The sequence below is a fragment of the Hylobates moloch genome, unplaced genomic scaffold (assembly GCF_009828535.3).
Source record: "Hylobates moloch isolate HMO894 unplaced genomic scaffold, HMol_V3 SCAFFOLD_6, whole genome shotgun sequence".
NCBI classification, from domain to species: Eukaryota; Metazoa; Chordata; class Mammalia; order Primates; family Hylobatidae; genus Hylobates; species Hylobates moloch.
In genome coordinates this window covers 95400007-95422636 of record NW_026652281.1, presented here as the reverse complement: position 1 = coordinate 95422636, position 22630 = coordinate 95400007, and the positions used below count along the sequence as shown (strand labels likewise).

General features: G+C 37.6%; 1 long non-coding RNA gene across 3 annotated transcripts in view; it reads left to right on the top strand.

Annotated features, from left to right (window-relative positions):
- The first annotated feature begins 19656 nt into the window (after positions 1–19656).
- The window catches only part of LOC131383790 (uncharacterized), a 44294-nt gene continuing 41320 nt past the window's right edge, over positions 19657–22630 (top strand). For all 3 annotated transcript variants that reach the window (XR_009214071.1, XR_009214072.1, XR_009214073.1), the window contains exon 1: positions 19657–19822. This is a non-coding gene — a long non-coding RNA (uncharacterized LOC131383790). The remainder of the gene's footprint in view (positions 19823–22630) is intronic.

Below are 22630 nucleotides of genomic sequence, written 5' to 3'. Positions count from 1 at the left end.
TTGGCTGGGTGTCAGCAGCAGTGGCTGCAGAACAGCGGATTTTCGTGAGACCACAAATTCAGCTGTCTGATAGTTCCTCTGGAAGTTTTGTCTCAGAGGAGTACCCGGCTGAGTGAGGTGTCAGTCTGTCCCTACTGGGGGGTGCCTCCCAGTTAGGCTGCTCGGGGGTGAGGGACCCACTTGAGGAGGCAGTCTGTCTGTTCTCAGATCTCTAGCTGCGTGCTGGGAGAACCACTACTCTCTTCAAAGCTGTCAGTCAGACAGGGACATTTAAGTTTGCAGAGGTTCCTGCTGAGTTTTTGTTTGTCTGTACCCTGCCCCCAGAGGTGGAGCCTACAGAGGCAGGCAGGCCTCCTTGAGCTGTGGTGGGCTCCACCCAGTTCGAGCTTCCTGGCTGCTTTGTTTACCTAAGCAAGCCTGGGCAATGGCGGGCGCCCCTCCCCCACCCTCACTGCCACCTTGCAGTTTGATCTCAGACTGCTGTGCTAGCAACCAGCAAGACTCCGTGGGCATAGGACCCTCCGAGCCAGGTGCGGGACACAATCTCCTAGTGTGCTGTTTTCCAGGCCTGTTGGAAAAGCGCAGTATTAGGGTGGGACTGACCTGATTTTCCAGGTGCTGTCTGTTACCCCTTTCTTTGACTAGGAAAGGGAACTCCCTGACCCCTTGCACTTCCCGAGTGAGGCAATGCCTCACCCTGCTTCGGCTCGCGCACAGTGCACTTCACCGACTGTCCTGCACCCACTGTTTGGCACTCCCTAGTGAGATGAACCCAGTATCTCAGATGGAAATGCAGAAATCACCCATCTTCTGTGTCGCTCAGGCTGGGAGCTGTAGACCGGAGCTGTTCCTATTCGGCCATCTTGACTCCACCCCTCGGATTGCCCCTCCAGAAAAGATTTATAAGGTCCTTTCCAACTTTAACTTCTCATTTTGTAGGTGAAGAAACTGAGTTGTGGAGAAGTGATTTGAACTGGGTGATGTCAGTTAGATGAACAAACCTCAGATTAAAACTGAGACTCTCAAGGGAAAAATACACTGTTTTTCCTCCCTTTTTCTCCTTGCATAGAATTCAGCCCTTTCTGTTAACTAGTAACAAAATATAATGTATAAACCTATAGTTTTAATTTTTGAAATTGAGGCAGCTTGCACAAATGTATGCATCAATATAAACTAAATATAAATCCTGTAATAAATACAAAATTTTTATGGTGGCAGGTGTCTGTAGTCCCAGCTTCTTCTTTTTTTTAAATGGAGTTTTGCTCTTGTTGCCAGGCTGGAATGCAATGGCGCGATCTCAGCTCATTGCAACCTCTGCTTTGCGGGTTCAAGGAATTCTCATGCCTCAGCCTCCTGAGTAGCTGGGATCACAGGCACCCGCCACCACACCTGGCTAATTTTTTGTATTTTTTAGTAGAGATGGGGTTTCACTATGTTGGTGAGGCTGGTCTCTAACTCCTGACCTCAAGTGATCCACCTGTTTTGGCCTCCCAAAATGCTGGGATTACAGGCGTGAGCCACAGTACCCAGCCAGTCCCAGCTTCTTGAGAGGCTGAGGTGGGAAGATTGCTTGAAACCAGGAGTTTGAGGCTGCAGTGGGCTATGATCATGCCACTGCACTCCAGCCTGGGTGACAGAGTGAGACCATATCTTTATTAAAAAAAAGATAAAATTTAAAAAGATAAAGTAAAATTGGATAAAGCAGGTATAGTGTCACTGTGCAACAGGCTTTTCAAAAAGAGGAATTCAGTTGCTCAATCAACAAAAATTTGGCTTTGTTCTTCAGTTGGTTATAAAAAAAGTTTAGCTGAGAACACCCTACTCTTTTTAAAATAAACACCAAAGACTTTCTCGAAGGAAGTACTAAATTTCTTAGCAGTTAAATCTGAGGAGGACTTCCAGTTTCCAGTCTGGCATGCAAAGAGTTTGGAAGTCATCACTCACCTAACCAAAAACAAAACAAAACAAAAATGCTGAACAAGTTGAAAATCAACAACTCTTCCTAAATCTGGCAAACAACGAAGGTCACAGGGGAAACTACTGCCCCTCAAATTGGAGATACATACAGGTAGTTAAAGCGAATAACAACGTACAAGAGTAGAAGCCCTATAATAGAAACCCCCATAGAAACAAGTTCTAGGGTAAGAATACCTAAACTGTAATTGCCAAATTCCTGGAGGCCCAGTGTAGGCAAGTGTAAGTGTTAAAAACACTAGGGAGGCTCAGTCTTAGGAGAGCTACTCAGGAGAGATACTTTTGTAAGTTTTACCTCCAGGAGCCCCACCAGGTTCTCACAGTGAAAATCTGCAGAGTGACGGGACAAGTAGCCATTCTGAATACTTCCAGAACAGCAAAAAGGTCTGCCTTGAGGAAAATCTATTTTACCATAACCTAACTGATGGATTTTGTCAGAACCCAACCAACCAGAAGGTAAATAACCAACTCCGGTAAGCTTTAGCCTTCCTGTCACATCCAAGGGGGCAAAAATTATGAGGAGCACTTGTGAGGGACAGAGGCTCATTAAAGGACTGAAATCTGATCATAGGATTATAGAATGTCTCCACACACATATACATTAACATAAGACTCCCATAAAATAGGGGAGAGAAAGTGAAGAACACCAGAGGAAATTTAGGCTTCTGACACCTGTAGCTAAAGCAAATAGTAAACACAATCAAACTCCTATCCATATAAACAGAAAATCTCACTAAACACCTATTTACCTCAGTTCCTTTTTTGCTCAGCACATCATGTACTTCTTTCAACAAAAATTTGCAAAGTACAATCAAAGGCCAAAAAAAAAAAAACAAAAACAAAACCCAACACCCCACAGTTGGAAGAGACACGGCAAGAATTAGCACCAGGTTCAGATACGACAGAGATGTTAGATCTTCACAGTGGTAATTTAAAACAACTATGACTAATAGGCTAAGGGTTCTAATAAAAAATGAGTATGGCTTGCAAAAAAAAAAGATGGGTAATGTAAACAGAGAGATGGAAACTCTACAAAAGAATAAAAAGAAATACTAGAGATCAAAATCATTATAACAGAAAGAAAGAATACCTTTGCTGAGCTATACACACTGGACACAGGGTATGAAAGAATCAGGGAGCTTGAAGGAATAGCAAGAAAAATTTCTTAATAAAAAAAGAATGTAAAAGACAGAAACAAATGATCAAGAAATGTAGAAAAATTACATTACAATTAGACACAAAACCAAAGATTCAAGAAGTTCAGAAGACATCAAGAAGAATAAATTATAATAATAAAATAATGATAATAAGAGAGAGAGCAAACTCCACAGAAACTAAACCTAGACATATACTCAAACTTCAGAAAATCAAAGACCAAGAGCAAATCATTAAAGAAGCCAGAAGAAAAGCAAACCTTACCTATAGAGGAACAAAGGTAAGAATTCTATGAGACTTCTCAGAAACCACGGAAGCAAGAAAAGAGTGAAGTGAAATGTCGATACACACCGCCCCCTCCACGCAACAAATTTCTAATTCTTTATCAAGAGAAGTCGTTCTTCAAAAGTGAAGGAGCCATAAAGACTTTCTCACACAAACACTGACAGAATTTGTCACCAGCAGACCTACCTTGCAAAAAATGTTACAAGAAATTCTTCAGAAGAAAAATAATATAGGTCAGAAACTCAGATCTATATAAACAAAAAAAGAACATTGAAAAGGAATAAATTAAATCAAAATAAAATATTTTATTTCCATTATTCTTCATAGATTTAACAGCTAACTGCATGTTCAAATAATAATAGTAGGAAAACTAATAAGAAAACATTGGTTGGGAACTACATTAATTAGACCAAATGGAACTAGTAGACATATATAGAAATTTCCACCTGAGAGACCTAATGTGATATATTCTGAGAATGCTCCATGTTCACTTTATACATTCTTATATATAAGAAGGTCAAAATATGCCAAGTATCTTTTCTGACCACGACGGAATGAAATTAGTAATCAATAACAGCAAGTAAATCAAATTTACAAATTTCTGGAAACTAAACACACTCTTGAACAGCCACTGGGTCAAAGAATAAATCAAAAGGAAATGTTAAAAATAAGACAAATTAAAATGAAACCACAACAATAAAAACTTATTAGATGCAGCAAAACCAGTATTAAGAGGAAGGTTTACAATGATGAACACTGACATTAAAAAAGAAGAAATCGGCTGCGTGCGGTGGCTCACGCCTGTAATCCCAACACTTTGGGAGGCCGAGGCAGGTGGATCATCTGAGGTCGGGAGTTCGAGACCAGTCTGACCAACATGGAGGAACCCCGTTTCTACTAAAAAGACAAAATTAGCTGAGTGTGGTGGCACATGCCTGTAATGCCAGCTACTCGTGAGGCTGAGGCAGGAGAATTGCTTGAACCTGAGAGGCAGAGGTTGCAGTGAGCTGAGATCACTCCATTGCACTCCAGCCTGGGCAACAAGAGCAAAACTCCAAAAAGAAAGAAGGAAGGAAGGAAGGAAGGAAAGGAAGGAAGGAAGGAAGGAAGGAAGGAAGGAAGGAAGGAAGGAAGGAAGGAAGGAAGGAAAGAAAGGAAGGAAAGAAGGACGGAAAGAAAGAAAGAAAGAAAGAGAAAGAAAGAAAAGAAAGAAAGAAAGAAAGAAAGAAAGAAAGAAAGAAAGAAAGAAAGAAAGCAAGCAAGAAAGAAAAAGAAATCTCAGATGAGCAATTCAACTTTATACTTATAGGAACCAGAAAAAGAGGAACAGGGCCGGGTGCGGTGGCTCACGCCTGTTATTCCAGCACTTTGGGAGGCTGAGGTGGGTGGATCACAAGTCAGGAGATTGAGACCATCCTGGCTAACCCCATCTCTACTAAAAATATGAAAAAAATTAGCCGGGCATGGTGGTGCGTGCCTGTAGTCCCAGCCACTCTGGAGGCTGATGCAGGAGAATCACTTGAACCCTGGAGGCAGACGTTGCAGTGAGCCTAGATCTGCTACTACACTCCAGCCCAGGTAACAGGGCGAGGCTCTGCAAAAAAAAGAAAAAAAGAAAAAAGTAAAAGAAAAAGAGGAACAGATTAAGGCTAAAGTTAGTCCAAAGAAAAAGTAAATAATAAAGATCAGAGCAGAAGTAAACCACATAGAGAATAGAAAGGAAATAGAGGCCAGGCATGGTGGTTCATGCCTGTAGTCACAATGTTTTGGGAGACTGAGGCAGGAGCATCGTTTGAACCCAGCCAGTTCTAAGTTGCAGTAAACTACGTTCTATGATCATGCCACTGCACACCAGCCTGGGCAATACAGCAAGACCCTGTCTCTAAAATTGAGGGACCCTTTTAGCTTGACTGAAAAAAGAGAGAAAAGACTCAAATAAAATCAGAAATGAAAGAAGACGCAATACGAGATAGATGCCTCAGAAATGAAAAAGATCATGAGATTATTACAACAAATTATATGCCAACAAATTGGATAACCTGTGAAAAATGAATACATTCTTAGAAATATGCAACCTACCAAGAGTGAATCAAGAAGAAACAGAAAGCCTGAGCAGACCAAAACCAATAAGGAAGCAGGAATCAGAACCTTTCCAACAAAGAGAAGCCCAAGGCCAGATACTTTCATAGGTGAATTCTACTAACTACTCGAAGAATGAATAGCAATTCTTGTTAAACTCTTCCAAAAAACAGAAAAAAAGAGAACATTTTCAAAGCCATTTTTTGAAGCCAACATCACCCTAATAACAATGCTGAACAAAGACACCACAAAAAACATAGATATAAACATCCACAATAAAATGAGGAAACTGAATTCAACAGCACAACAGAAAAGCTTACGCACCATGACCAAGTAATATTTATCCCTGGGATGCAAGATTGTTTCAACATACTCAAATTAATCAGTGTAATACACCATATTAAAAGAATGAAAGATGCAAATTACATGACCATCTCAATAGTTGCAGAAACAGTATTTGATAAAATTCAATATCTATTCATAATAAAAACTTCCAACAAAATAAGTAGAGAAGAAACTTATCTCAACACACTGAAGGCCATCATATCATAATCAATGGAGTAAAACTGAAAGTTTGTCTTGTATGCTGCAGTACAATACTAGAAAGCCCGTTCTTGCCACTTTTATTAAACAGTGTACTCATCCTAGCCGGAGCAATTAGACAAGAAAGAAAAATAAAAGATATATAAACCAGAAGGAAAGAATTAAAATTACCTCCAGTTGCAGATTACACATTTCTACATGTAGAAACCACTAAGACTTCATAAAAATTGATTCAAATTAAAAAATAAATTAAGCAAAGTTCCAGAGTACAAAACCAATACACAAATATCAGTAATTCCTCTTCATATCAACAATGAAATACTTGAAAAAGAAATAAAAAGTCAATTCCATTTAAAAATCATCAAAAAGAACAAAATAATTAGAAATTTAACAAAGGAGGTAAAAGATCTGTACACTAAAACTATAAAGCAAAAACTATAAAGAAATGGAAGAAGACACAAATAAATGGAAAAATATCATGTGTCATGGATTGAAAAAATTAATGTTTTAAATGTCCAAACTATCTGTATTAGTCAGAGTTCTCTAGAGGGATGGAACTAATAGGATAGATGTATATATGAAGGGGACTTTATTAAGGAGTATGGACTCACATGATCACAAGGTGAAGTCCCAGAACAGGTCATCTACACTGAGAAGCAAGGAAACCAGCCTGAGTCCCAAAACCTCAAATATAGAGAAGCCGACAGAGCAGCATCAGTCTGTGGCCAAAGGCCCGAGAGCCCCTGGCAAACCACTGGGGTAAGTTCAAGAGTCTAAGAGTTGAAGATGTTTGAAGGCTGGAAGCATCCAGCTCAGGAGAAAGATGAAGGCCAGAAGATCCAGCAAGTCTGCACTTTTCCACCTTCTTCTGCCTGCTTTATTCTAGCTGCACTGGCAGCTGATCAGATGGTTTCCACCCAGATTGTGGGTGCATCTGCCCCTCCCAGTCCACTGATTCAAATGTCAATTTCCTTTGGCAACACCCTCACAGACACACTCGGGAACAATACTTTGCATCCTTCAATCCAATCAAGTTGACTGTCAATATTAACCACCACACTATCCAAAGTGATCTAAAGATTCAACATAATCCTTATAAGTATTCCAATGGCATTTTTTACAGAAATAAAAAAAAGTACTGAAATTCATATAGAACTGGAAATAACCCCAAATAATCAAAGTAATATTGAGAAAGAAGGACAAAGTTGGGGGCATCCCACTTCCTGATTTCAAATATATTTCAAAGCTATGGCAATCTAAACGGTATGTTATTGGCATAAAATTAGACACATAGATGAATGAAGCAGAATAGAGAGCCCAGAAATAAATCCATGCATATACAGTCAGCTAATTTTCGATAAGGGCACAAATAATACACAATGGATAAAGAAAGTTCTCTCCAACAAATGGTGTTGGCAAAAGTGGATATATATATCTATAGAGATATAGATATATATATAGATATCTATATCTATATATGCAAATGAATGAAATTGAAGCCTACCTTATACCTATGGACAAACATTAACTAGAAATGAACTAAAGATTTAAATCTAAGACTTGGAACTTTAAAACTCACAGAAGAAAACATAGGGAGCTTTTGTTCCTTAACATTGGTCTTTGCAATGATTTTTTGGATATGACACCAAAAGCAATGACAACAAAAGCAAAAATAAACAAGAAGGACTACATCAAATTGAATAGTTTCTGCACAGCAAAGGCAACAGTCAACATTTTTATCTGTATGTATTTCTTTAATTATTTTACTTTTTATTTTTGTGGGTACATTGTGGTGTATGTATTTATGGAGTACCTGAGATATTTTGGTACAGGCATGCAATGTGTAATAATCATATCATGGAAAATTAGGTATCCATCCCCTCAAGCATGTATTCTTTGTGTTACAAACAAGCTGATTATACTCTTTTAGTTATTTTTAAATGTACAATTAAATTATTATTGAATATAATCCTCCTGTTGTGCTATAAAATACTAGGTCTTATTTTTTCTAACTATATTTGCACTCATTAATCATCTCCACCTTCCCCCACAGCACTCCCCCAAGCACTACTCTTCCCAGACTCTGGTAACCATCCTCCTATTCTCTATATATTTCTGAAACCATAAGTTCATACTGATACTTTCAATTTCAATCCAACATGCTTTATCTCAGCCATTTTTTTTCTTTATTTGTAACTTCTTTATCAACATGAGAAACTTGGTTCTCATTATAAATAATGTATTTAATTATTTGTTCAACATTTAAATATACATAAAGTTGTTAAACTTGCTAGCCCATACCCTTGAGAGGAATAACTTTACTAACTACAGGGCAGTGTTTACATACAGTTTGTCTTTAGCCTTACAGTATCCAATTGAAATACCCTTCCACCCATATCCTTGTTGATTTGTTTTTGTTTGCATATAGTAAAATTCATTTTTTTGTGAGACGTAATTCTATGGTTTTTGACAAGTACAGAATCATGCGTCTCCCACTGTAGTCATGATAGAGAACATTTTAGGCCCTGTATCCATCAGTTCTTGAAATGTTTGGGCATTTTCTTTTACCAAATTTATAATAATTCTAGAAAAGGGCTTTAGGTTTTGTTGTGGAAGGATAAAGATTATTACTGAATACAATTTCCATAGTCCTGTACATTCAACCTCTTTTTTTGATCAGTGGGTTCTAGGCCTAAGCACTGGCTTGGGATCAGAAACTGGTAAAGGGATAATGCTTTTTTAATTTGTGTAGTTGCACTTGGTCTCTTAATCAACCCTTTTTTAATAATTTCTTTCCATTATATTGTTCAAGGTATAGCCTTGTTAGCTGCCCATCTATCTTGCCCTTAAGAATATTATTTTCTATTAACCAACCCCACTGATCTCCTCAAGTAACTCCTCCTGACTGCCACTTTGACCTTGCCATTTATCTGACAGTTAGACACTATGACCTTGTCACTGTTATTTTAAGATCCTATCACTGCATTGCTATCAATTAGCCCAATTCCCTGAAAACATTTCCTACCATTGGTTTTGGCCTATAAAACACAACCATCTTTGACTTTCACAACAATGCCAATGCTCTCTCACTATTACATCCCTTACTGCTAAGCTCCTAGGGCACACAGACTTCTTATGGACACCACTAGCTTACCTAGTATGTCAACTCTATCATGCCCACCTCACTGAGCCGTTTGGTTCCTTCTTCCGTTGTCTAACATGGAAATCCTGGCATTTTTATGTCATTTAGCATGAGGCAGTCTTTTATCCAAGTTTCCAAGAACCACCCTAAAGGTATACTATCACTGGCCCTCAGAGTCCTTGCCTAGATGTTAACGTATGTATCACGGGATACTAAACCTTCTCTTACACAAGTTTATGACCCCCTCAACCGCAGCATCATCAAGATCCTTCCATACAAAATCTGTTTTTCCTCGAGTACATTTTGGCTAGGTCCTGCACCCATCTTTGGGTATGTTCTTTTTTCTCCTTTCATGCCCAGCACTTCCCTTGCCAAATTGTATCATGACTTGACCTGACTCATTGGTCTGGTGGTCAAAACGGAATTGGAGGTACATTCCAAGATGTATTCTTTTTATGGTCCTGCAGGCAAAGTTCTCTATATTTTTGTCAAGGAAGACTGGAATACTTTCCTTAACAGGTCACAGTGGCCCACTTCTGTAAGCCCAAAGCATAGTAAGGCATTTGGAGATTTGAGACATTTGGATACATCCACCAAGATATTTCCATTTCATATTTTCAGAAGATCCTAGTCTTTCCAAATCAAGAGTCTGATTTTGGCAAAGTCTATTTTCTAAGATGGAGAATTCAACCTGTTCTAATATTCTGCCATTCATTAAGTCCTAGGCCAGACCTGAATTATTTTCTGCTTTTTGATTGCATGAGATAAGAGTTTCTCCATATGACATTAACAGTGCCTGCTGACTTTACACTTAGCTGTCATTTATCTAATTCCATTGTCCTATAATTTACTACCTCCTCTAGAATTTCCCATATACCAGAGACATTACCGTTGCCAGCACATTTTCTTTCACCAATACCTTATTCATTTTACCACAACTGAAAAATTGTAAAATTGCACAACCATAGTATGCCAGGCAATAGGGCATACTCCATTTAGTCTAACACCAAAATCGTTTGTCAGATCTTCATTCTTTTTGACACTACCTGCCTTAGGCTAGATCCCCCAGGAGACAAATTCTAAAAAGATTTGCATGTAGAAAGATTATTAGAAAGTGACAGAAGTATGATCAGACAGAGGTCTGGAGCAATTTAATTTCAGTGCATTGACGACAAAGCTACCAGCTGATTCCATGGGGAGCTTTGGGTTGGGATAAACTTTCATTAAAGTCGTCATGACTTGAGGTTAAGAAACTAGGCATTTTCACCCCCATATTGAACAATCAGTGGATGAGAAATGTCCCAAAGGAAAGGGCATGACTATGGAAGAGGGGGCCTTTTTTTTTTTTTTTTTTTTTTTTTGTGATCTGAGGACAATTCTCAGAGAAAATTTCACCTATCAGCTGACAACACTCCAGGTAGTTGGGAGAATGTGTGTTTCAGCCCGGAAAAAGGATCTGCACATAGATCACAACAATGTGAGATTCCAGACTAGACTCTCCAGTGAGATTCTTCATTCATACTTTCTCTGACCAATACTGAGTGTTTTACGGATACATTCAAAATCAGAATCCATTTGCAATTCAAATATTTATTATCTTGGACAAATCACTTAACGTTCTAGGCATCCGCATATCTACTTGCCGTGTAGAAAGTGTAAAATCTTCTCTAACTTACTCCTTCACGTCTTGATGAGAGGAAAATAAAATGAATGAAGCAATTAAAAATTATTGTATAAGACCACCTAAAAAAGGATTCACATAAGCTCTTACTTTTGCCTAAGCCTGAATTCATGCCTGTTTCTCATGTCCTCATACTATATAGTGTCGTGAGCCACTATCTGGGTGAAATTTGATGTATGAAGTTTTTTTTGAACGGGAAGAATGTAAATATCAGATAAGAACTTATGTATTTTTTTATGTTGGTGAATTTCAGCACATATTTTACTTCTAATACACCAGGGGCAGAGCAAGTGGAAGATGTATATAAGTAGATGGGCATAGCCAGTGAAAAGATTTATGCTGGCAAGCAAGCAATAGTTGACAGCTTCTATCTCACCCTCAAGGGACACCTAAAACCACCCTTCTAGGAAATTACCAGCCAAGGCACTCTGAAACATTGAACAAGTACATAAAAAAAGAACTTTTTTTCCCCCTTGTCTTAGAAGTGGAACAAAACAAAATAAATGACGTGCTTCTATCCACTCCAGGACATAAAAAATAAGGGAAGAAAGAAAGGAAAGAAAATGGTTCCATCTCCTGCCAAGTTATGCAACTGTTTGACAGAGATGACTCAGAGCTCAGAACCACCCACACTGCTTGGGTAGAATGCCAGTAAGTAGATGGAACAGCTTGTAAAATATCTTCAGATGGCCCCAACCATTTATTGCATCTGTTTTTACGATATGAATAAATGAAAACATAATTGTCTTTGGCTTCTTAGATTTTTATGGGTTTCAGAAATCAGGTTATGCCATTTTAAAATCTGCCTGCACAAGGAAGTTTACTTAATTAAATCATCCCAATAATGGCTGAATTTATGCTTTCAGTGTTGACTGAATTGTACTGATGCTATTTACAATAATCTCTCTGTGTAATTTGCTTTCAAATTCAGCCATTCTTTTCAATGAAGCAAGTTTTTCCTTACATCTCTGCTAGCCATCTTTTGACCATTAGGGGCACTAGCCTGAGGAACACATTCGTTGCTAGAGCACAGCGGGGCAGAAGATGGAGACAGATTCTTCCTGTCAACATCAAACCTCTAACTAGGTTATCAAACCTCTAACTATCTTACTTATGTTAGGACTTCTTGTTATAAGATATGATCATTTTTTTTCTTATATGGTTAATTCATTTTGCATTGGATCCACTGTTACATCTGAACAAATATGCAAAGATAAAGGAATGAACTCAGAAGGAGTTATTTGTAATTTAGGTGGAAATGACACTGAACAAAATACACCAAAAAACTTGGGCTATAGACTGTGCTCTACTCTTTATTAACCATGTGGCTTTGCATCAGTTACAATTTTTCCCACTGATTAAATGAAAATAACTGCCTTATCTTTCCTGTAGAAATTTTGGAAGAAAAAATATGGTAAATGCTGTGGTCTGAATGGCTGTCTCCCCAAAATTTATATGTTCAAAACCTAATCCCCAGTGTAATGGCCTTAGAAGGTGAAGCCTTAGGCAGGTGATTTGATCATAAGGGTGGGTCACGAATGGCATTACTGTCCTTATAATAGACATCTTAGAAAATTGCCTTGTGATTTGCACCACATGAGGACACAGCTAGAAGACACCATCTATGAGGCAGGAAACACCCCTCACCACATACTGAATCTGCTAGTTTCTTGATCTTGGAGTTTCTCACTTCCAGAACTATAAGAAATAAATCTCTATCATGTATAAGCTAATCAACTTATGGTATTTTATTACAGCAGCCCAAATAGACTAAGGCAGTGAATGTATGTGGGAAAAAAAACTTTGCAAGTTACTAAAGATGCTATATAATACGCTTTTGAAAATGCAATATTCCATGAGTTTATGCTAAAATTTTAACTTAGAGAGTTGTGGCAACAGAATGACTTCCATATGTGAAATATGTGTTTAATGACGATGACTTTATATAACAAAATGAACTAAAGCTTTTATGTCATATCAACAGCCATAGGCCCTTCATATATACTCATATGATCAGAGGTGGTAATTTTGATTGGAAAAATTAAATGCAACATGCAAGAAAACAAAGATTTCCAGAACAATGCAGCCATTACAAAAAACACCTTCAGGATATTAGGGAATCAAAAATCCTTCATTTATAAAATCATGTTTTCCTGGTAACTTTGATGGTTTGCAGTTCGATTTTTCATTAAGAAAAATGACAGCAAATGCTTAGCTCTTCCAATAGGCTTGTGTAAATGGAATGAATTTGTCTCAAGGGACTGTATGTCAAATTTTTAAAGATAAATTACCAAGGTTATCTTAAAAATTCCCATTTGTCAGAAATGATAAAAATGTAACATTGAGTAATCAATATCAGGATTCCACTAACTCCATTCAAATTATTAACCACTTGATTCAAAAGCTGACTCACACGTGTGTAAATAATAATGATAAAGCTGGCATAGAACATGCTTTCAGCATATATATATATATATAAAATAAATTGACTTTTAGAATGTCAGTGATGGAAAATTCTGAGTGAAGTTTAATCACTCACCACCATACCATATTTGAACCTAGCATAGCCAAGGCTTAGAAAAGATAAAAAACACCATTTATTGATACTTATTATGTGGAAAGGACTTGACATTCATGATTGAATTTAATCCTTGCAACAGCCTGTGATATTGGAGCCATTATCCTAGTCTTACAGATGAAGACAATCAGGTTAAATAACTAATTCAAGGTCACACAGCCAGTAGACGAGAAAGAAGAGACTCAGGCCCACATTTATATGACTGGAAAGCTCATGCTTATATCCATTACTCTATGCAGCCTTGGAAGTCAGGAGACCTGAATTTTCAAGTGAAAATGTGAAGGTATTTGAATCAGAGAGGTATGGGCTGAGACACAGTCTGTGTCACTTGATGCTACACTGTATATTTCACCATGTTTGTGGAATTGAAATAGGATGCTAGAGATAATTTTGAATTTGATTATCTAATATTTAAGATACAAAAGCTACAACTTTGCCAGAGGGACCCAAATGTTTCATTCAGACTTATTTTAGTGAGGAACTATGTGACACACATTGGCAAAGCTGTTGGTAAAACCAGATTACCCACAGGAAATATTTTATCCATATGTTTATTCTAACGGGCTACATTTTATATTGGATGTCATGCTTAGTAACTTTGTTACATTTACATCACAATTTTAAACCCAGTCATTGAAGGTACTGGAAAGAATAATATGGCAAGATCTAACCTAGCTGCCTTTTTCACTTCACTTAAGTGCTGTACTCAGTGGAAACTTAGTGTTCCAGAAAATTGAGACTGAAAGAACACAACAAAAAGAACATAGATTCAAATATTTCTCTCTTAAATTGCCTTATTCAATAATAACAGCAACTACAATATTATCAATAACAACAGACACATTTATTGGGTCCTTATGATGTGTCAGGCACTGTGATAGAAGCATTTTACTACATTGACCCACTGCAATATCCTGAGGTAGGATCCACTGTTACCCCATTTTACAGATTAAGGAATAAATGGTTACAGAGGTCATGCACCTTGCTCTCAAACTAATGAGCTAATGGAGCCAGAGTTCAGATTCAAACCTAAGCCCTGTCTGTCTCAGTGCCTGAACTCAACCACTGCATCATTTTTTGAGAATTATAAATATCATACTAAATATTACTCTGATTCTGTTCCTGTTCAAATTCCTCTTTCCTTTCATTATCTTATTGGGTCCTCATAACAACCTTGCCACCTAGGTATGATCATCTGTGCACAGGAGATGAGGATGCTGAGGGTTAGAAGACAGAATGTCACTCACGTGAACCATCTACCAACACCTGATCTCCAGTGGGAAAATATCGGGAAATGAAAACCTCTCCCTTTCAAACAAATCTCCATTTCTTTTCTCCTGAAAAAGAAAATGCACACACTCCACACACACAAAGAACATTATTTTGGTTACATTTTTATAAAGCTATACATTGTAATTATGGAAATGAGATTGTCATCAACTTTAATCATGCTAAAAATGCTCATCTTTTTTTTATAAGAAAAAGAGGAATAAATACTCATTAACACTGAAGGCCTCAAGAACTTAAATTAAATTTTACTTTGAGATAGAAAATTGGTATGAAAAGAAGCCTGCATTAGTTATCCCCATCCACTCTTCCCACCCTCTTCCATTAAAAAATAATTTATACAAGTAATCATCTTTGAAGCCAAAAGTGATTTTAGAGGAAACTTCAATCATCTACAATTTAGAGTTTAAAAAGCATCAAGCCATACCAAATGCGTAGCTAAGTGTTAACACTCTTCTCCGCCTAGAGAACCTCCCCTTTTTGGTCTCCTAAGTCTCTGGAAGATTGAGGGGGTAGGATAGTGGCAAGAAAAGTTGATTGTGCCTTGTATATTATGTGTGTTTTTATGCATATATACAGATACATGCACACATAAATATACATCTTGCATGATTCTTGTGTGTTGTGAGAATTAAAGTATGCATCATAAGAGCCCGGATATAGTGAAAACCCCAAATATTTCAGCTGTCTTCCAGAAATCCTTCCTTCTAGGTCAACCTGCAACTGCTTTTAGGTTGTAGCTATATTTGCTCTGTTTTAAATAATGAATTATCTCTTTAGAACTTCACAATTCTCCTGGCCAGGCATTGGCAGAACTACTAATTTACAAAAATGCAATATGGTTTACTTCTCTTTTAGCAGCAGCATCCACTTCTTTCATCCAATTAATTTCAAGTGTGCCAGTTTGCCTTACTACTCTTCTGTCCAGGAAAATGCAGAGACATTTCTGACTACTATGAACAATTACAGCAGAAAACAAACTAATATTCACAATAACATTTAGCATGTAGCTTTTTATATGGCCCAGGTACAACTCAAAGGGCTTTACATCATTTTTTTCTTTTCATCCTCATAGTAAGCCCAAACAGTACGTATTATCATTATTAACTTTCTGATATGGCACTGGGTTAGGGGAAGAATAAGTGACTTCCTCAAAGCAATGCTGTCATCGAGTATCAGTGTCACCATCAGTTCTGCATTCTCATCAAGCACTTTCTGACTTTACAAACTTCTCTTAGTCCTCAGATTAGGTCACTTCCTTATGTTTTGGATCTTTCCATTCTTCTTCCAGATCCACTCCCCACCCTTTCACACCCTGCTCCATTCCAAAGGGAGCTGACAAGAGTGTGTGACAGGCAAAGACACTCTGGCCCTGTGCTTCCTAATGAATCCAGTCCATGATGAGCACCAGAAGAAGAGCATAGAGGAAGATGCAAGGGAAGGCATGGAATTTTTTTTTTGTTTTGTTTTTATTATACTTTAGGTTTTAGGGTACATGTGCACAATGTGCAGGTTTGTTACATATGTATCCATGTGCCATGTTGATTTCCTGCACCCATTAGCTCGTCATTTAGCATTAGGTATATCTCCTAATGCTGTCCCCGCCCCCCCACCCCCCACCCCACAACAGTACCCGGAATGTGATGTTCCCCTTCCTGTGTCCATGAGTTCTCATTGTTCAATTCCCACCTATGAGTGAGAACATGCGGTGTTTGGTTTTTTGTCCTTGCGATAGTTTACTGAGAATGATGTTTTCCAGTTTCATCCATGTCCCTACAAAGGACACGAACTCATCATTTTTTATGGCTGCATAGTATTCCATGGTGTATATGTGCCACAGTTTCTTAATCCAGTCTATTGTTGTTGGACATTTGGGTTGGTTCCAAGTCTTTGCTATTGTGAATAGTGCTGCAATAAACATACGTGTGCATGTGTCTTTATAGCAGCATGATTTATACTCCTTTGGGTATATACCCAGTAATGGGATGGCTGGGTCAAATGGTATTTCTAGTTCTAGATCCCATAGTGCTGGAAGTTCTGGCCAGAGCAATCAGGCAGGAGAAGGAAATAAAGGGTATTCCATTAGGAAAAGAGGAAGTCAAACTGTCCCTGTTTGCAGATGACATGATTGTATATCTAGAAAATCCCATTGTCTCAGCCCAAAATCTCCTTAAGCTGATTAGCAACTTCAGAAAAGTCTCAGGATACAAAATCAATGTACAAAAATCACAAGCCTTCTTGTACACCAATCACAGACAAACAGAGAGCCAAATCATGAGTGAACTCTCATTCACAATTGCTTCAAAGAGAATAAAATACCTAGGAATCCAACTTACAAGGGATGTGAAGGACCTCTTCAAGGAGAACTACAAACCACTGCTCAATGAAATCAAAGAGGATACAAACAAATGGAAGAACATTCCATGCTCATGGGTTGGAAGAATCAATATCGTGAAAATGGCCATACTGCCCAAAGTAATTTATAGATTCAATGCCATCCCCATCAAGCTACCAATGACTTTCTTCACAGAATTGGAAAAAACTACTTTAAAGTTCATATGGAACCAAAAAAGAGCCCGCATTGCCAAGTCAATCCTAAGCCAAAAGAACAAAGCTGGAGGCATCACGCTACCTGACTTCAAACTATACTACAAGGCATGGATTTTATGGTCTGGGCTTTCCCATGTGCTGGGGGGTAGCTGTGTTCTTTCAGGTGGCCCTTTCATCTGGGCTTCTCTGTCACTGGGTCTTGAAAACCATTCCTTCCCTCACCCTTCCAGGCCTGCAGTTGTTCCTGATTTCAGGATTCTGCATGGTCCTCTGTAGTTTCTTCCACCCTGCCCACATCTTTGGAAATGGTCTTATCATTCCCTTTTACATTCCCTTTTATTGATTCCAATTGAGTGTGCCATTTGCTTCCCATGAGAACTTGACTAATGGATACATATCCTTGTCTTTCTATAATTCTGAGCACAGTTCTTTCCTTTTAGAGTACTTACCATTGTTGGTTAGTACAGACAAGAGCAGAGAAACATATTTATTTACTAGCTGAGTTGTTTACCCTTTAGTCTATATTAGGGCAGAGGCTATGTCCTCTTTACTCAGTCTTGTATCCTTGGTGCCCAGCAAAATGCCTGGTGCTCAGATGGCACGGAAAAATATTCACTGACTGAATAAACGCCTCAAGGCAAGCAAAGGTGGTTTATAAGATATCTCTGTAACTTATTGTTGTCTTTCAGAAAACAAGAGAGACTAGAACACCACCCCAAAGCTACTGAGCAGTTTTTTCACTTAAATGCATGAACGAACAAGCATTTTGGACGTTTAGCATAGTAAGTAGGAAACCAGCAGGCATTCCAGGCCAGAAACCTAATCTCTAAAACCATATAGACGCTTTTCCTCTAAAAGGAATTGAGTATTGAGAAAGTAATGACGGGCTGAGCAGTGACCATGTTTGAGGCCTGAGATTTCATGTCTCCATCAGGTTTTGATGTAGCCTTTTACAGTGTCCCTTAAAAAAATGTCTATGAAGACATGGAAAAATAATAAAAATCACATCACAACAATAAACTAAGATTGACAAATATATAACTACATTCCAGAATGAATTTTAAAAAGGCACCTATTGATAGAATATGGAGAAGGGGCATTATGGTTTATGCAACAAAGAATGCTCAGATATTAAAATGTAGAAAGATACAGGACTTTCTATCTCAACTCTCCATCCCCTCACTCAAGTCTTGGGCCTGTACCAAACAGATAACTTGACAATTCTCTTCCTACCATTTTTTTAAAAATATATCTAAAATGTATAAACATCAACATGTAGCTTCATTAAAATAATAATGATCTAGTAAAATAATCATAGGGATATAGTTTCTTAAAAAAGAAATAATCTCTTTCAAAACAACCACCAATATTATCTTTATAGTGCAATAGTAAAGGTAGTCTAATTAAAATCAGAAGCATGACTAAAATTTAATGCTACTATTATTAAACATTGTTCTGGAGGTTGCATTCAATATACTTAGCAGAAACAAAAGCAAACCAAAATAAAAAGAACAAAATTTGAAAAAGAGGAGACAAAACCATTATTCCTTACAGATATATGTATAGCATGGGCAAACTTTAATGCAGCAACTGAGAGTCTATTTAAATAGGTGAGTTCTTAAAAGTGTCCAGTATACAAGTACTCAAGTGTATAGAGTCTATAAAAACTTTCAGGACTGGCCAGGCGCGGTGGCTCACGCCTGTAATCCCAGCACTTTGGGAGGCCAAAGCGGGCGGATCACGAGGTCAGGAGATCGAGACCATCCTGGCTAACACGGTGAAACCCCGTCTCTACTAAAAATACAAAAATTAGCCGGGTGTGGTGGCGGGCGCCTGTAGTCCCAGCTACTCAGGAGGCTGAGGCAGGAGAATGGCGTGAACCCGGGAGGCGGAGCTTGCAGTGAGCCGAGATCGCTTCACTGCACTCCAACCTGGGCGACAGAGCAAGACTCCGTCTCTTACAAGAAAAATACTTTCAGTACTTTGCCAGAAGAAAAAGAAATGAAAGAAAGGAATGGGATCCTTATTGAAGTACATTTAAAGAAGAATGTTGGAAATTAAAATCCAATATTAAAACAGTGCTAATTCTACCTTATTTTAAGTAAACCTTACATATTTTTTCAATTAAAATAGTGGTTAACAGTTAACTTTGTTATTTTTTTTGTTATGGTTATTAAACTCCTGAAACACCTGTGCTCGACCATACTCAGCCATTAAAGACTTAGCCTTGAAGCTACAGAAGTCTCAGATGGTTGAAGTTGCAGGAAGCAAGTTGCACTGATTTACTGGCATTCTGTTACTGTGAATCATCTATGGGTAGATGTTTCCTTGGTGTCACATCTTTGGATTTCATCATGAATTCCTCATGAGGTCCCATCTGTTGGCAAGGCATTATGGGAAGAGCAGGCATTTTGTTTTCCAAACGGCTGTGTCTGGAGCGGAAGCTCTCTGCGCTTCTCAATGCGAGAGTGCATCCCCTGGTGCTCAGTTGCCAACAGATGAAGTTGGAGTAAACGCGGGGCAGCCTGACATGAGGAACAACACAAGCGTAAGTGGACATATATGTCTCCACCATGTCCTCGGTACTTTTAAAGCCTGGAATACTTTCTTTCTTTCCAGCAAAGGAGATAGGAAAAACAGAGTGTTGTTTTGTTTTCTTTGCTTCTTTCTCCTTCCTCCCCTCCTCTTCTTCTGTGAAATGATGGTGTCCCAGAAACTTGTAGACTCCAAGACTTCCGTAGGACTTTAAGGGTTGACCCTGTCAGTAAGTCAATAAATACCTGCTTTGTATCCTACACGCCTCAAGTCAATGCATGTGTTACACAGAGGTGCTTAGTCATGGTCCTAGAATCAAACTAATCTGGGCCAAATGCCAACACTGCCACATTTTGGCTGTGTGAACATAAGCACAATCCTTAAGAAGCATTCTTTTTTACCTGCCACATTTCTCCTATTTGTAAAATGAAGATAACAGTATTGCTTACTTCAAGAGGCTGTTGTCTGAATTAAACACAATAATGTATGCAAAGTGCTTAGCATTTTACAATAAATATTCCTTTATCTACTTTAGTAATTAAGTTGTTAAAAATAAATAACTCTTAGTGATCTATTCTTTAAAAGAAATATTTCTTCTGGCTGATATTAGTTGGAATATCTTCGTTGTAAATATAGAAAAAAAAAACAACCCATGGAAGACAATTAAAAATTACAGAGAATTTAGTGGATTATGTAATTTAAATATGCAGAGTGAGTTTAGGTATAATTTGGTCAAGGTTATGATTTATTTATCCTTACTTTTTTTTATTGTAATTTTCTTGGCTCAGTTTACTTCAGTGTTTTCAACTGAGTGTTCAAAGAACCTTCACTTCAAGAAAAGTGGCCGTAGAAATCCTATATTTCCTGTTTGTGTCCCATGATGTCCAAAATGAGATCAATATGTTTAAGATTCTAAGGCAAAATGTTGACTTACTTTGTAATTGAACCACAACTCAAATCAGCTAATATATCTAGAGGAAGCCATGGTAGCAGTTGGCTTAGGCTTGGATTAACTGATCTAAAAACTGTGGCAAGTAAGATATGATTAACCCACTTATTTCAATCAGAGCCCTTGTCTCTAGAACTGGAGGTGGGTTTGTGGTAACTTTGAATTATCTATGTAGGACAGTTAGGAAGCAATTAAGGACTTTGGAAATACAGATATATGAATGAAGCACTGTGAGGACAATATTCTTCCAGTAGACTGCGTATGTCTGTATTAATAGAATAGCATTTTCTAAGACTTCCTCCCTGAGTTCTCACATTTGCAGACACGGTACTCACTTTTAGTTTGATACCTGGAATCTCAATCATGCTAAAGTCTGTAACCAAGCTCAACCATTAATGAGCTGCAAGATTTTCAGCAAGTCACATCTGCTCCCTGGACATCAGTGTGGTCACTTGTAATAAAGGAGGGTGGATTAAATGAACTCGAAATTCCCAGTAGTTCCATGGGTCTCTATGAACACAATACATTACCTTTATAAATGGGGAAGATGGCCAATAAGCAATTTCTCAACTTCTGTTCTGAAAATTACACAAAATGACCCAAGATCCTTTTATCTTTCTTCACTAGGACTATTTCCTATCCCTTTTATCTCTTTGTTGATATTCTAGAGGCCTGCTTCAATATTTTCTCCACATCCCATTCTCTATATGAAATTTCTAACTGAAAAAAAATAAATCTATTAGAGATATCAATAACATCTAAGTAAGGAGGTCTCTATTTCCAGAAATCATTGTGAATTTTGCCTGTGTGTTTAGCAATACTTTGTTCTTGCAAATTTTCATCTTAGACAATTTTGACAGTTATTTAAAATATATTGCTCTTTTTGTTTGCAGTTATTTTTATTTGTTGTAAAATTTAAATACAATGAAATTTACAGTTCTTATTACACATTTACTGAATTTTGACATGCATCCACCTGTGTAGCCCAACCTCTTATCAAAAAATGGAACCTTAACATTGTCTAAGAGTGTTTCTCATGTTCCTTCCAAGTCAATCATCACTCCCATGGCTACAGAAGAAACCATTATTTTGATTTTTCCTCCATAGATTAAATTTGCCTGTTCTGGTACTTAATATTAAAAAACATGCAATATGTGATTCTTTATTGTCAAAATTCAATTGACGAGATTTGTACATGTTAATCTCTACAGATCTTTATTCTATTCTATGGGTCTATATATACTTACAATTTGGCCAATCCTATACTGCTTAATTTCTGTAACTTTATAGTAAGCCTTAAAATCAGTTATTTGACCTTTCCTGCTTCAATATTCTTTTCAAGTTTGTTTTGGCCCTTTGAGTTTCTTTGCCTTCCTGTATGAATTTTATGATGAGCTTATTGATACCTATGAAGAAAATTCTGGTAGGACCCGTAGATAAATTTTCAGAGAATTGGCATCTTTGTAGTATTTAGACTACTGATCCAAATGTAACTTTTCATTATTAAAATAAAAAACGTCTTGCGGTTTCATTCCTAGCTATCTAGAAAAAAGAAAAAGCCAGGATTTAAAACAGTGGCACTAGTCTTTGGAAAAGAGGAAAAAAATCCAAAAGTCTTGAGGAATCTCTGACTATGGATAAGAAATTAAAAATTATAATTTCAATAAACTAAACAGTCATTTTTGAGATCCAACTGTTGGTGGATTGATTGACACCAAAATAGAGTAAAGATGCTAAAGCAGATCACTGAAACACATTCTGTGTCAATCTTCAAATTGATCAAGCATGGTGAAGGGAAAACGTGGTGATAAAAGGCAGCTGAGAGCCATGCAGTAATAAGTTGACAGGGGCTTGGTCTAGTTAACTCTTTTT